Here is a 13,575-nt window from a genome sequence, read left to right on the forward strand (position 1 = left end):
ACCCTGACTACACCAAACAAATGTAGTTTTAGAGGAGATAGTTGCATTAGAATATATACAGAAACCATGTTGATATGAAGTTTAATCAGAAATTAGACTATAATAATTGGTGTTGCCCATGCTCAATAACCTGATTGTGAACAGAGGTAAAAATGGTATGGCTTTGGCATGCCCAGCAAGGTATTTTGATGGAAAGCACAGAAAATGTGTTTTTCTATATGGCAGGCTAACTCCCCACACTCCAAAATCCAAGGAGGATTTTCTCAAGTGCAGCAGAAAAGCTGGAGTACAGTAACTGGTCTTCAAGGACCACAAAGCGTAAGAAATAAAAGGTGCCCATCATTAGATAATGTAACGTCACTAAAGGCAACAGAGCTACTCAAGATTTACACCAGTGTAACTGAGACAAGAGTCTGGCCTTCTGTTGTTTTTTACTAATTGTTTCTTTTACTGGCATTTTCTACGTAGATTAACTGGCAAAAAAAATTTAATTGCCTCTAAATTTACTCTCACATTTTGAGCCTACCATGAGTTATATGCACAAATTAGATTACTTAGACATGTAAACACCTGATTGTACCTGCAGTTCTGTGTTCCTAATTAGCTGTGGGTGCAAACTGCAGTAACAATATTGGAAGCTGCATTGAAGCCCCTTTAAAAATGTGGCCCTATATATACAGAATTAGTTAGGTTTATAAAACCTGGATTTCATTTTTGCATCTACAAGGTAGATGTCTGACTAATCAATATAAGAATATAAAAAATGGCCATACTGCGTCAGACCAATGATCCATCTAGCCCAGCATCCTGTCTTTCAACAGTGGCCATTGCCAGATGCTTCCGAGGGAGTGAACAGAATAGGGCAATCTATTTAGTGATCCATCCCCTATCGTCCAGTCCCAGCTTCTGGCAGTTAGAGGTTTAGGGACTCCCCCAGCATGGGGTTGCATCCCTGACCACTTAAGTTCATGAAGGATTGGTCCATCAATGAACCAATCTAATTATTTTTTTAATTCAATTATACTTTTGGTTTTCACAACATCCCCTGGCAACGAGTTCCACAGGCTGACTGTGCGTTGTGTGAAGTACTTCCTTATGTTTGTTTAACCTACTGGGTATTAATTCCTTCGGGTGACCCCTCGTTTCTTGTGCTATATGACGGGGTAATAACCCTTCCTTATTGACTTTCTCTACATCATACATGATTTTATAGACCTCCATCATATCCCCTCTTAGTTGACCCTTTTCTAAGATGAACAGTACCAGTCTTTTTAATCTCTCCTCATACGGAAGTTGTTCCATACCCCTAATCATTTTTGTTGCCCTTCTCTATTCTGTTTTTCCTTGGGGGACCCCCCATTTTCCTTTTTCCACTTTAAAAACGGACCGTTTATTCCTGCCCTTTGTTTCCTATCTTTTAACCAGTTACTGATCCATGAGAGGAACTTTCCACTTATCCCATGACTGCCTATTTTGCTTAAAAGCCATTGGTGATGAACCTTGTCAAAAGCTTTCTGAAAGTCCAAGTACTCTACAGACACTGGATCACCCTTGTCCACATGTTTGTTGACACCCTCAAAGAATTTGAATAGATTGGTGAGGCATAATTTCCCTTTACAAAAGCCAACATATAATATTCATTATGTGTCTGATCATTCTGTTCTTTAGTATAAGTTCAAACAATGTGTGTGGCTTACTGGCCTGCAATTGCCTGGATCGCCTCTGGAGCCTTTTTTTAAAAATCAGCATTACATTAGTTATATCCACCAGCTATCCATCTACAATAGGGCATGACTCAACTGGATTGGGAGGTGTTTTTGCAGCTCATGTAGACATACTCAGGCTAGTTTTAATCTAGCTAAATTGGGTATCAATAGCAGTAAAGTTGCAGCAGCATGGACTTCAGTACAGCCACCTGTTTATGTACCTAGAGTCTCAGGAGGCTTGTACAGCCATTGCTGCCATGGCTTCACCACTAGATTATAGCTATTTCAAGTATGCCTGCCTGGCTGCAATTGCACTCCCGAATTGCAGTGTAGACATACATTTAGAGACATCAATTATAAACCATAAGTGACTGCAGGCACAATCCTGCATCCACAGTTACTGACACCTGCACAACAGCTGATACAAAAATAGAAGCCAGGTAAAAGGCAGGCTGGAGATACAAAGTAGCCAATATTGTGTGTGTAGTCCTCACTCATACAAGTAGTCTCATAGATTTCTATGGGATTAGTGACATTCACAAGCCTTGCAATATCAGGTGTATGTTATATATATACTTTCACACCAAAATATACAACACAGAGAGATCAGTACATATACAGCAAATATGAGTACCTCTACAATTGTCCCTTAATTATGATTTTCTAAAATAGCATTTTGTTGTTTTTAGAAGAACTAGATGAAAATATCCTACACATGCAAATCTCTCATTGATTTCCATAAGAACAGAACTAGCCCAATAGATGGACGTCTAGACAATTTTATTGATGGCATTTTCATTCCTTAGAACACCCCATTAATTTGTTTTTTTGTGAGTAACAAAGCTATGGTGCTGTTGCCATCCTAGGCTTTTTCTCCATTTGCAACCAACAGCTAACTGAATAAAAACTACCCTGTTGCTCCTTGCCTGAGAGGCAAGTGGATTAATAGATAAGTCTGTAATTGTTCTGATGTGTTTACTCATCACAAGATAATCTAAACATTTTCAGACTGGTTTTGGTGCTACCATAGGAATTCAATTACAAAACTGGTATGTGATAAACAATATACAACACAATATTCCAAAAGCACCAATATCATACCCTTCCCCACCTCCATAGTTTCCTTTGACTTTTATCACTAATTCAACAGTTGATAACCAAAAGCAAGTACCCATTGACTCACTTGGACTGAAGATATTAAGGAACACAAAGTTGCCTCTAACAGTTTCTCATACTCATCAGATAGAAATGTCTAAATCATACATATTGTATTCATTAATATTCCTGCCAAACTTTCTAGAAATCGAAACAATGCTTCCTTGAAGATTTTCTAATTCATTCCAATTATTGTTTCATTTTGTGGGATGGCTTATTCTCAATAGACAAAGGGCCAGAGATCTGTACTGCAGATCTCTAAACGTGGCTTTACTTATGTCTTGAAGGGGCTGACTAATGCCTCCACTCCAAATCAAATTGGAGAACTGCTGAAGGGTGAGTACTGATCACACATTTCTGAAGTACAGATGTTCAAATGCTGACCCACAGTCGTAGAAGGGCAGAGTTTTGTAAAAGTTGTCCCTTATTACATCCGTTATGTCATTTAAATTTACATTGATTGTAATATAGTTTTAATAATACATATTTAAATAATATAGTTTTGTTGGATATTTATTAAAATACATTAAGAAAGAGTGAGAGATTCAGTGAATTTTTTTCTTCCAAAGAGCCCAAACACACTGTTACTCAGAATGGGTGGCAATTACCCATTCTAACAGCTCTCACAATACACAGTGAGTTTAAGCACAATTTTAAAAGTCCTGAATGAAAGTATTTTCTTAATTGCAAAGTGCTGTGCTATAGGACCACATGCCTTTTTATATGGGGAAACCTCCAAACCCACCTAAGTGCTAGGAAAGACTACTGTACTGGGTTTCAGCTTGCAGAATTTTCTCTTACTCATCCCTTCAGACATGGGTAAGGAAAGCACGAAGTATGACTTGTGGAATGGGCAATGAGATTAGTTCCCCAGATCTGCAGATCTCAGAATGTAGGTGGGGAACTTGATGGCGCTGGTCACTACTGGGAAAGCCCTGGCTGAACGAGAGAAGAGAACACATGCTGAGGGGGATGCAGGGGTGTCCCTCCCCTTCCGATTCTCTAGACTCTTATTGGCTAGCTTAGGGAGGAAGGGAGCTGATTGGTCTCTTGCCCTCCCCTTTCATTAATTTAAACTCTAGCTGAGGCCATGTGGAGCCTCTTTTTGATCTGTTCCAGGAGCGCCGCCCTGAACTTGGAGCTGTGTTTTGCAGATGTAGTGCGTCTGACTGATCACCTATTTTGGGGTCAGAAAGGTATTTCTTCTTCCCATAGGATCCAAATTGGCAGAAGCCTGAGGAGTTTTTCACCTTCCGTGCAGCATTCTGGAAGCTTAAGTAGGAGTAGGATTTAATCATTGATAATAGTACTCAATAAGGATGTTAGTTGCAACTTGTAGCCGGTTTTCAGTGCAGTTAAAAGGCTAAAAGGACAGGTTCCCAGAAGTAAAAGACCTAGGATTTTTTTTTACTGATGGGCAGCTGGATCATGGAAGATGGGAAGACCTTGGGCCAAGGTCTTGTGGGCCAAGGTCTCCCCTTTTAAGTATGCTCTGTTCCTCTTGCAAGATAGGTGGTAGGACTCAGAAGATCGAGCTGAGTCCTAGGGGTAGGCTGAGGAGAGTTATAAGGTAGGAGGCCTGTAACCCCCACACTGGAACCACTTAAAATGCCTTAAAGTGAAAGTATGGGTGAGAGGGTGGGTAGTGTTTAGTTTGATAAAGTTGTGGCCTACAGCAACAACTACAGAGAGAACAGGCACATACACACAGGCCTAGTACCTACGAGCTAGGCTGTCTGCTTCCCGTCCTTTATGGTAGCATAATTTCACTCTTCCTACCCCCAAACCCCTCTCTGATGGGGTTCTGCAGGCCTGGAGTAAAAATTACTACCTATTCTACCTGCAGCATCTTCCTGCTGAATTTCCAAACAGAAGTCGACTTAACTCTGAAGAGAGCATGTTGCAAAGAGCAGCTGCCCCATGTCTCTTCGCTTCTCTACCTCTTCTTTCCACCAAGAGCTGCCGAGAGGCTGCCAGTGTTCAAAACCAGGGGCAGAGCCAGCCTGAGTCACCCATGAAGCCAGCAGCTGCACTCCCAGATTGTCAGGCCCTAGCTTTGGCTTTTAATTACAAACAAAAGTGTATTTCCATTTCATTTCATTGCAAAGATGTAAAACAAGAGCTAACACTGGAAGTCTGATTTTCCCCAGTGCATGCCAAAGAAGCAGAGCAAAATACATACCAAGTGCAGGAACCCGTAGTGGTTATTCCTGAGCCAAGTAGGCAGGGATAACCCCTGCTGCCACTGACAACAATCTGTAAGGGAGAGCAGAGAAAACACTACAAAGTGTGTTGCACAGGAATGCTTCAGAACACATCCCTGAATCATCCTGTCCTTTACAGATATGATTGCTGAGGCCACCACCTCTTCCCCTCACTAGCTCATCTTACCCTCATAGTCTTTATTTATATTTCATGTGCTAATTGCCCTATGGACTTTCTAGTCCTCACATCTGCATGCGAAAGGCATTGCTGCTGCTTCTGCTGCGTTAACGCAGCCTTTCTAGTCAAAACAACAATGGTAAAAATCTAGGAACAATGATCCCATGTTATACTCAGATTCTGATTAGTTATTACACTGGTGTAAATTTTAAACATTAACTATAAATTGTCACTTGATATGCCCTCATAGCCATGTCAGAGACTGTTTTTTCAGGTGGAAAAAAAGTGCTGGGATAATTTTAATTACAACTATTATTAGTATTAACAATTAATAATCATAATAAAAAACATATCTGTCTAAATATATTTGCAACACAATGTCCATTCAGACAAAGAGTTTTCCCCTGGGTAACGTTTTCTGAAGTATGTGTCAGCCATTCATTTTCATTTTGCTGATGTTTCTCTTCTCTCTTTGGTCTACGCATTCCTGGTTATGCAGCTTATCTCATTTTCCAAGAAGGCTTCTATTTATGAAGAGTCACAGCCATTTTCTTCTGGATGGAAATGCTGCCCTCAAGCTGCTATTGTAACCTGAAACAAGGATGCTTCATTGCCTCAGAAAAGACTCCAGGGACTCTTATTCATACACATATTTATCTTCTTCATCATGTACACACAGATTTCCACTGTGTGCAAAAGCTGAGTGTATCCAAAAGGCAGCACATTTCAGAGTAGAAGGGTTTAATCCAGGATTAAGACTAAACTGCAGCATTGGGGGGGGGGAGGGTAAAGGGAGGGAGGAATCTTTCCTGAGCAGCAATTCAGCTAGCCTAGGCAGTTGGCCAGAGTTATATCAGGACTTTTGCTGTATTCCTTCTTCCTTATTTCCTTCCCTGTCTGATCATTATTCCCTTTAATCCGCCCCCCTTTCCCCCCAATCTATCGGTCTTCAGCCTCTTTCCTGACCCTCAGCAATAATCCTATTATTTTCCTGCACTCTATCCAGAACACTCATCTACATCCGCCTTTTAATAGCATTGTTAATGATTTGAGGGGAGTAAATCACAGTCAAGATAATGGCTGCAAAAAAATTAATAGACATGATTTTTATGATATAATATACTAGTGTACTAATTGTCAGAACAGTTAATTGAAACGCACTAAATATTTTATTATCCATTCAATATTCCTTCTCCTTTTACCATTCATTCTTCTGTTTATTTTTCTGCCTTTTGAACGTTGTGCCTTTCATTCCTTCCTAATTTCTCTTAAAGAATATCTCCAGTATAACATACAATACCTTCTAATCATTACATGTCTTCACAAAGACCAAATTACTACAGAAATTATAAAATGTCTTTTATATAATTTCAACATAACATTTAACATTTAATTGAGACTCTGAGATTATTATTGTCTTTAACATTCATAGGCAATATAGGAGCCAAAGGAATGCAGCTCCCATTTGAGTGCATGAGAAAACTCAGAGTTATTGAGGCGAGTTCTATTTATTAATCAAGTTAAAAAAAAACAGAATTTACCTTAAAAAAATAATTCTACACCCTGAGGTACATAGAATCACAGGTTGCCATCGTAATGCGAGCCATAAAGGAACATAGGACTTGCCAAATCAGTTCAGACCAGTGATCCATCTAGTTCTGTACCGTCTCCTACATTGGGCCATACCAGATGCTGCAGAGGATAATACAAGTAACCCCATAACAGACCTGCCAAAGGATAAACATTTTCCTAATCACTGTTAGTTAGTCATTTGTTTATGCCCTGAAGTATACAGGTTAGCTCTGGGGTCTTTTTGTTTTAAATGTTGCCTGTGATTTTATCTTTTCTATTTTGGTGCCTGAAAATTCGTGGCTTGTCCTTAATGCAGCCAGCAGTTGGCAGTGTAATGTACAAAATGTGATTTTTAAAATGTTCTTTTATTTGTAAATACATGAAGGGGCTTAACCAATAAGCTCACATTTTTTATAACTAACTAAATAGATAAAAAACTAAATCAGTCCAAGTCATGTTCAGGTTTTTTGTTTGGTTGGAATTTTTTAATTGAAAATGACTTCAGTGCTTGAGTATAAAAGTAATATTGGCATGAAAGGTGAAGCGTGGAAAGTTGCTATTCCAAGCAAGCTCCTGCATGGCCCCTCAGACATGGAATACCTATGTTATTGCAATCGTCTTAGAAAGACAATCTTACTAACCTATGTGATGGTTCTGTGATGTTCATATAATTACATACAAAATCACTGCATTAAAAGAATGTTCAAGTTACAAAGTCAGCCACCTAAAACTGAGGAAGTGCTGGAATTAAGGTTGCCCATACAATCTTAATTCAGTTCCCTTGTGCATATGCATTATAATGCAGTCTTATACTGTACAGTATGAGTGTTTCATACTGGGGACAGAATAGGCCCATTGCTCCTCCTGAATGTCATAAGAGGCGACTAAAACGGGGCTGCCTGGAGAGGGATAGGCTCCGCCAGGTTACAGATTTTCCCAAGACACATCATATGATGAGCAAGTCAACCATGTCCATATCAGATTGGTCACAGCCTGGGTTTATAATGACCGCCAGGGTGGATGCGACAAGTATACTACTGGTGTAACCCCAACAAAGAGGATCCATGAAAGAGATAAATAACATCACCATAGCCACATGGAATGTAAGGACATTGAGACAAATAGGGAGGTTGAAAGAATTTACGTACGAAATGGAACAATACACTTGGCACCTCCTTGGAATCTCTGAGGTTAGATTGAAGAACTTTGGAGAGGCACTAACGGAAGAAGGCCATGTACTCTATTACAGTGGAAAGGACAAGCATGTCAATGGCGTAGGATTTCTTGTGCATAAAGATATAAAGAGTTCAGTATTAGGATGCCACCCAATGTACAGCAGGTTTATTTCCATCCATCTAAAGGCAGTACCATTTAATATCACAGTGGTACAAATCTACGCCCCTACAACAGACTATGACGATAAGCAAATTGAAGATTTTTACAATCAACTCCAAGATATCATCGATAAAGTACACAAAAATGATATCCTGACTGTACAGGATCACTCTGCCAAAGAAAGGCAACCTGCAATTGTGTCAAAATTACCGGACCATAACCTTAATTAGCCATCCCAGCAAAGTGATGTTGAAAGTCACATTGAACAGATTGAAGCCACAAGTAGAGAATATCATAGCTGAAGAACAGGCTGGCTTTTGTGCTGGAAGAAATACCACAGAACAGATTTTCAACCTTCATGTTCTATGTGAGAAGTACTTACCACACCAGCAGGACATCTACCACATCTTTGTTGATTTCAAGAAGGCATTTGACAGAGTATGGCCCAAAGCTCTCTGGACAACCATGAAGAAGTACAATGTTGGTCTTAATTCTTACCATTAAATAACTGTATGCCAAGGCCCGCAGTGCAGTTCTCATCAATGGCACAATAGGAGAGTGGTTTCGCACCACTGTTGGAGTCCAGCAAGGCTGCCTTCTTTCGCCCACACTGTTCAACATCTACTTTGAGAGCACAATGACTGATGCCCTAAACGATCATATATGCACAGTCTGCTTTGGGGGGCGACCAATCTCAAATCTTTGGTTTGCTGATGACATTGATGGCCTGGCAGACAGCAAAGATGAACTTGCCAACCTTGTGAAATGATTGGATGAAACCTCCGCAAAATACAGCATGGAAATCAGTGCAGAGAAAACAAAGCTGATGACAAACAAACATGATGGGATCAGCCACATGTAATTGTCAGCTGACAAGAGCTCGAGACAGTGAAACAGTTCAAGTATTTGGGGACAATCATCATTGAAGAAGGATCAAAGGCAGAAATTCTGGCAAGAACTGTGCAAACAGCAGCAGCTAAAGCCAATTTGAAGGAATAAGAACATCTCCCTGAAATCCAAACTGAAACTGCTGCATGCATTGGTCATCTCCATTTTTCTGTATGCGTGCAAGACATAGACCCTTATGGCAGAACTTGAACGGAAAATACAGGTAGTAGAGATAAGATATTTCCGTAAAATCCTGGGCATCTCCTACTTCGACCACGTCTCTAATGAAGAGGTCCACAACATCATCACCCAAAGCGCTGGGTCAAATGAAGACCTCCTGACGACCGTGAAGAAGCACAAGCTGAAATGGTACAGCCATGTAACAAGATCATCTGGCCTATCAAAGATCATCCTCCAAGAGACAGTACAGGGGAAGAGAAGAAGAGGTAGATAGAAGAAGAGATGGACTGACAACATAAAAGAGTGGACAGGAATGGACTCCACAGAGACTCAAGCACTGATACACAATCATCAGGGATGGAGACAACTGGTTGAATGCTCATCAACGGTGGTGCCCCAACGACCAATGTGGTTATGGGAGTGATGATGATGATAACGAATAATTAATTAATTAATTTTCACATAAGAACTGTGAAGCGAGGTGGTATTATTATCTCCACTTTAAAGAAATTAAGAGATACAAGGACATTACAGCCACCATTGTCAAAAGTATCCAATAATTTTGGGTGCCTGGTTTGAGGTGCCTATAGCCTTATTTTTTCAGAGAATTTAGCATTTTTTAATACTTTATATGTTCAAAGCACACCTCCCATTGACTTCAAGTGCAATTCTGAGTATTCAGCTCTTCTGGAAATCAGGCCTTGGATTTCTCAAGTTGTATGTATGATTGAAACATGACCATTTATATAATTAATATTGCCACGTAAGGTATCAATGGAAAAGTTACAATCTATCAGATATGATTATCCTGTTTAAATCCATATACAATCACTGTATCTGAAGTTATGAATATTGACTATGTTCCTGTATTTCAAATGTGTTTGCTCCTGGGGTAACACCCACAAGGTAGTTTACATCCAGTCTAGCCCGCACATTGTGAATGGACCATTCAGGTTAATGGCCCATTAAAGAACACTTAACTCTCGCATTCAATCACAGAAGAAGCTTATCCCCACCCAATGAGCCTTACTGTGGACGCTTTAGCCAGAATATGGGTAATGGCTGCTCCTATGAGTCATCAAGCCATGGAAGGGCATGTGACTTGCTCATGTGACCCTGGACTCCATCTTGTGCCTGTAATTTTCCACAAACTAAGACTGTGTGCATCCCCTTCACATGGGAGAAGGTATCAAGGACTCTGGCATCTCCATTGTGCCTCTTTCCTGCTCTGATCTCTGGAATATGGACTTACACTAAAAGGAGCATATTGAGTATGGACTGAGGACCTTCCAATCTTTTGGAAGTTACCAGAGACTTTACAAGCCAGCAGTCTGTAACATCACTGTTACAAACCTGATCCATGAACTTTGCAATGATTGTATGTATATGATTTCTTTGAATATTTTAACTCTCTCTTTCTTCTTTTCTCTTATAAATAAACCTTTAGATATTAGATACTAAAGGATTGGGTAAGATCTGAGTTATACAATGACCTGGATATGTGGCTGATCTTTTGAGATCAGAGGAACACTTTGTTTGATTAAATTGGTTTTCAGTAACCACTCACAATTAAGTCTAGTGTCTGGGTGGTGAAATAAGTGCTGGAATGTCTAAGGAGACTGCACTTGTTTTCTTGTTAACCAGTATGGTGAGACAGAAGTTTACTTTTATTACTGGATTGGTATATCTAATGGAAGAACCCATCACCAGTCTGGGATGAGTCTGCCCTATTTCTTGGCAGTTTATCCTGAATCTGGTATTCTCACTGTGACCCACTGAGATACGGTGACAGGCACCCAGAAAATAAGCAACACACTATTAGAGATCACCTGTGAAAAGGTTGGTTTACATGCTTGCTCAGGACCCACAGATGAATGAAATACAGAGAACAAACATTAATACTAGATAGGGTGGTAAATACCGCCCCCCATCTCACATACCAGGAATTTAATTGAGTCTAATAAAGAGTTACAGGGCTCCCACCACATTATCCCTGTGATCCAACCCAATGTGACCCACCGCCACTGAGATGGGTTGAGGAGATTTACCTAGCACCACACAGGAAATCTGTGGCAAAGGCAGGAATTGAACCCAATTCTCCAGGCTGGCATTCAACTAAGACTGTCCTTTCTCTTCCTACAGTTCCCTGCCTCATTCACTGCACATGTTACAGCTTCTACAACAAAAAGGTAGGGATCCTATAGACAACAACTTCATTAGGTATACATCTGTGACCCTATGCACTCCTGTATTCAAACCCTATGCACTATAATACTAATTTTTGTAGAAAATATGCCTTGTGAGGTATCATTTGAAAAATAATAATTCACTGATTATTAATAATCCTGTGTGATATATGTACACAGTGTGTATTAAGAGTTCTGGATATATGCTGGAATTATGACTAAAGAGTGCTTAAACCAGGCAGGTCAAGGGAGTTGGTAAATCGGTCTGCCTTAGACAAAGAAATGTGTATTTGACCAGTCCGGACTTCAGGCAAAGATAATGAAGGTCCATTTTTACACATTAGATAACCAAAGCTATTACAGTAACATGTGGGGGAAGAAAGAGCCTAGAGTTTCCTTCACCACCAGACTCACTTTGAGGGGTAAACCTCAGAAGAATCCATTTCAAACCTTTACTGGTCTATAGAGATGGGGGGCTTAGCCTCAAGAGATAAGCAATTGAATCAATTGATTGTACACAATATTACTGTATTATAAAAGTGTATAGAGTGAGGTATGTTCTGAAAGCTGATAACACATTAGTGATTGATATATAGTTAAATATATGTATTAACACTATATGAGGAAATATGGATACTTAATAATATTATGCATTAAAGTCTGTGGCCAAACAGGGAGAAGCAGGTTCCCTCTCAGACAGTAGGAAAGGCAACTATTTACCTGTCTCCTATGTAAATTAAGCTATTTACCTGTCTCCTATGTAAATTAAGCATGGTGGAATCAAAACAATTTACACAGAAATTAGCAAGGAGATAGGAAGTCCACAGGAAGAGAAGAACAACATTAGGCATCCTGCCTCTTGAAACAAAGTAACTGAACTTTGGAAGATATAAGCAAACACAGAAGCCATCTTTGGCATCCATCACGAGACAGACGCAAGGAACCAGAGCTCGTGCAAGCTGAGAAAGATGCGTCCCTCAGCAAAGTGGGTGTTGAAGTCTCTGGGAATCTGAATACAGGTTGGAAACCTGCTTAGGCAAAGATCTTTCACTTAGGAAGGCAAGGGAATCTAGCTTCTTGTACTTCCGTGGAAGATCCTGATTGAAAGGAAAGTCAGCCATGGCTGGAAAGAAGGAAATTTGGTGTGAAAAAAACATCCTGAACAAAGCCTGTACCTTGCTAGATTAAGTTTTAGACTTTTAGATGCGTGTTTTCACTTGTATTTGCTTATAATCCTTCCTAACTTTATTCCTTTTATTTGGCATCACTTAACCTATGTCCTATTGTTAATAAATTTGTTTTATTTTTATTACAAACCAAGTCAGTATTAAGTTTAAATGGATGGGTGTATTTGCACCAATTAAGTTAACAAGCTGTAATGTGCTTTTTGTATTTTTAGAGGAACAAACCAACCTTATTATTTCTTTGGCTTGCTGGACATTAAAGAGCACATGGTTTGGGGAAAATTCAGGCCTGGGTGACCTTGCAGGTTGTAACCAAGACTTGTGGAATCCAGAGTGCGGCTGTAAACAGGCTGCTGGGTCAGACTTGCTGAACCAGGGCTGTCTAGTGCAGAGACACTCTGGGCATGTCCTGCATGCTGGTAGGCTAGCTGGAGCATCCCAGGCTGGGCACTCCAGCAGCAAAGCATTGTGAGGCACCCAGGTAAAGTAAGAGGTGACACAACCCCTCACTGGCTTGGATTGTCCTCAAACCCCATAACAACAACTCTGATTCATTCCCAGAGCATCATCCACCATGAACATTGAATAAGGCAGACGTCCTGTGGAAGAATTAGTATGTGATTGTGTAGTTAAATTTGTTTTCATAATACATTCACAGAAGGGAGCTGAATTAAGATTGTATAGGCAACCTTAATTCTGGCATTTCTTAAATTTGCATTTTTTTAATTTTCTAGGTATTAAAAAAAGGCAAACTGAAAAAACAGAAATTCCATCATGTGGAACTATATTGATCTATACATAGGTGATATGTAGGATTAGAACCTTTATATCCATAGGATAGACTTCTACCACTTCAATGAATGCAGTAACTTGTACTAGCAGTAGCAGGCTGTCATTTTCTATATCCAAAGCCACTAGAGGGGAAAGAGAAACATTTTGCCAGTGGGTTTACAGTTATTTGCTAGACTGCTGAGGAATGTTGGCATT

The sequence above is a fragment of the Chelonia mydas genome, chromosome 11 (assembly GCF_015237465.2).
Source record: "Chelonia mydas isolate rCheMyd1 chromosome 11, rCheMyd1.pri.v2, whole genome shotgun sequence".
Lineage (NCBI taxonomy): Eukaryota > Metazoa > Chordata > Testudines > Cheloniidae > Chelonia > Chelonia mydas.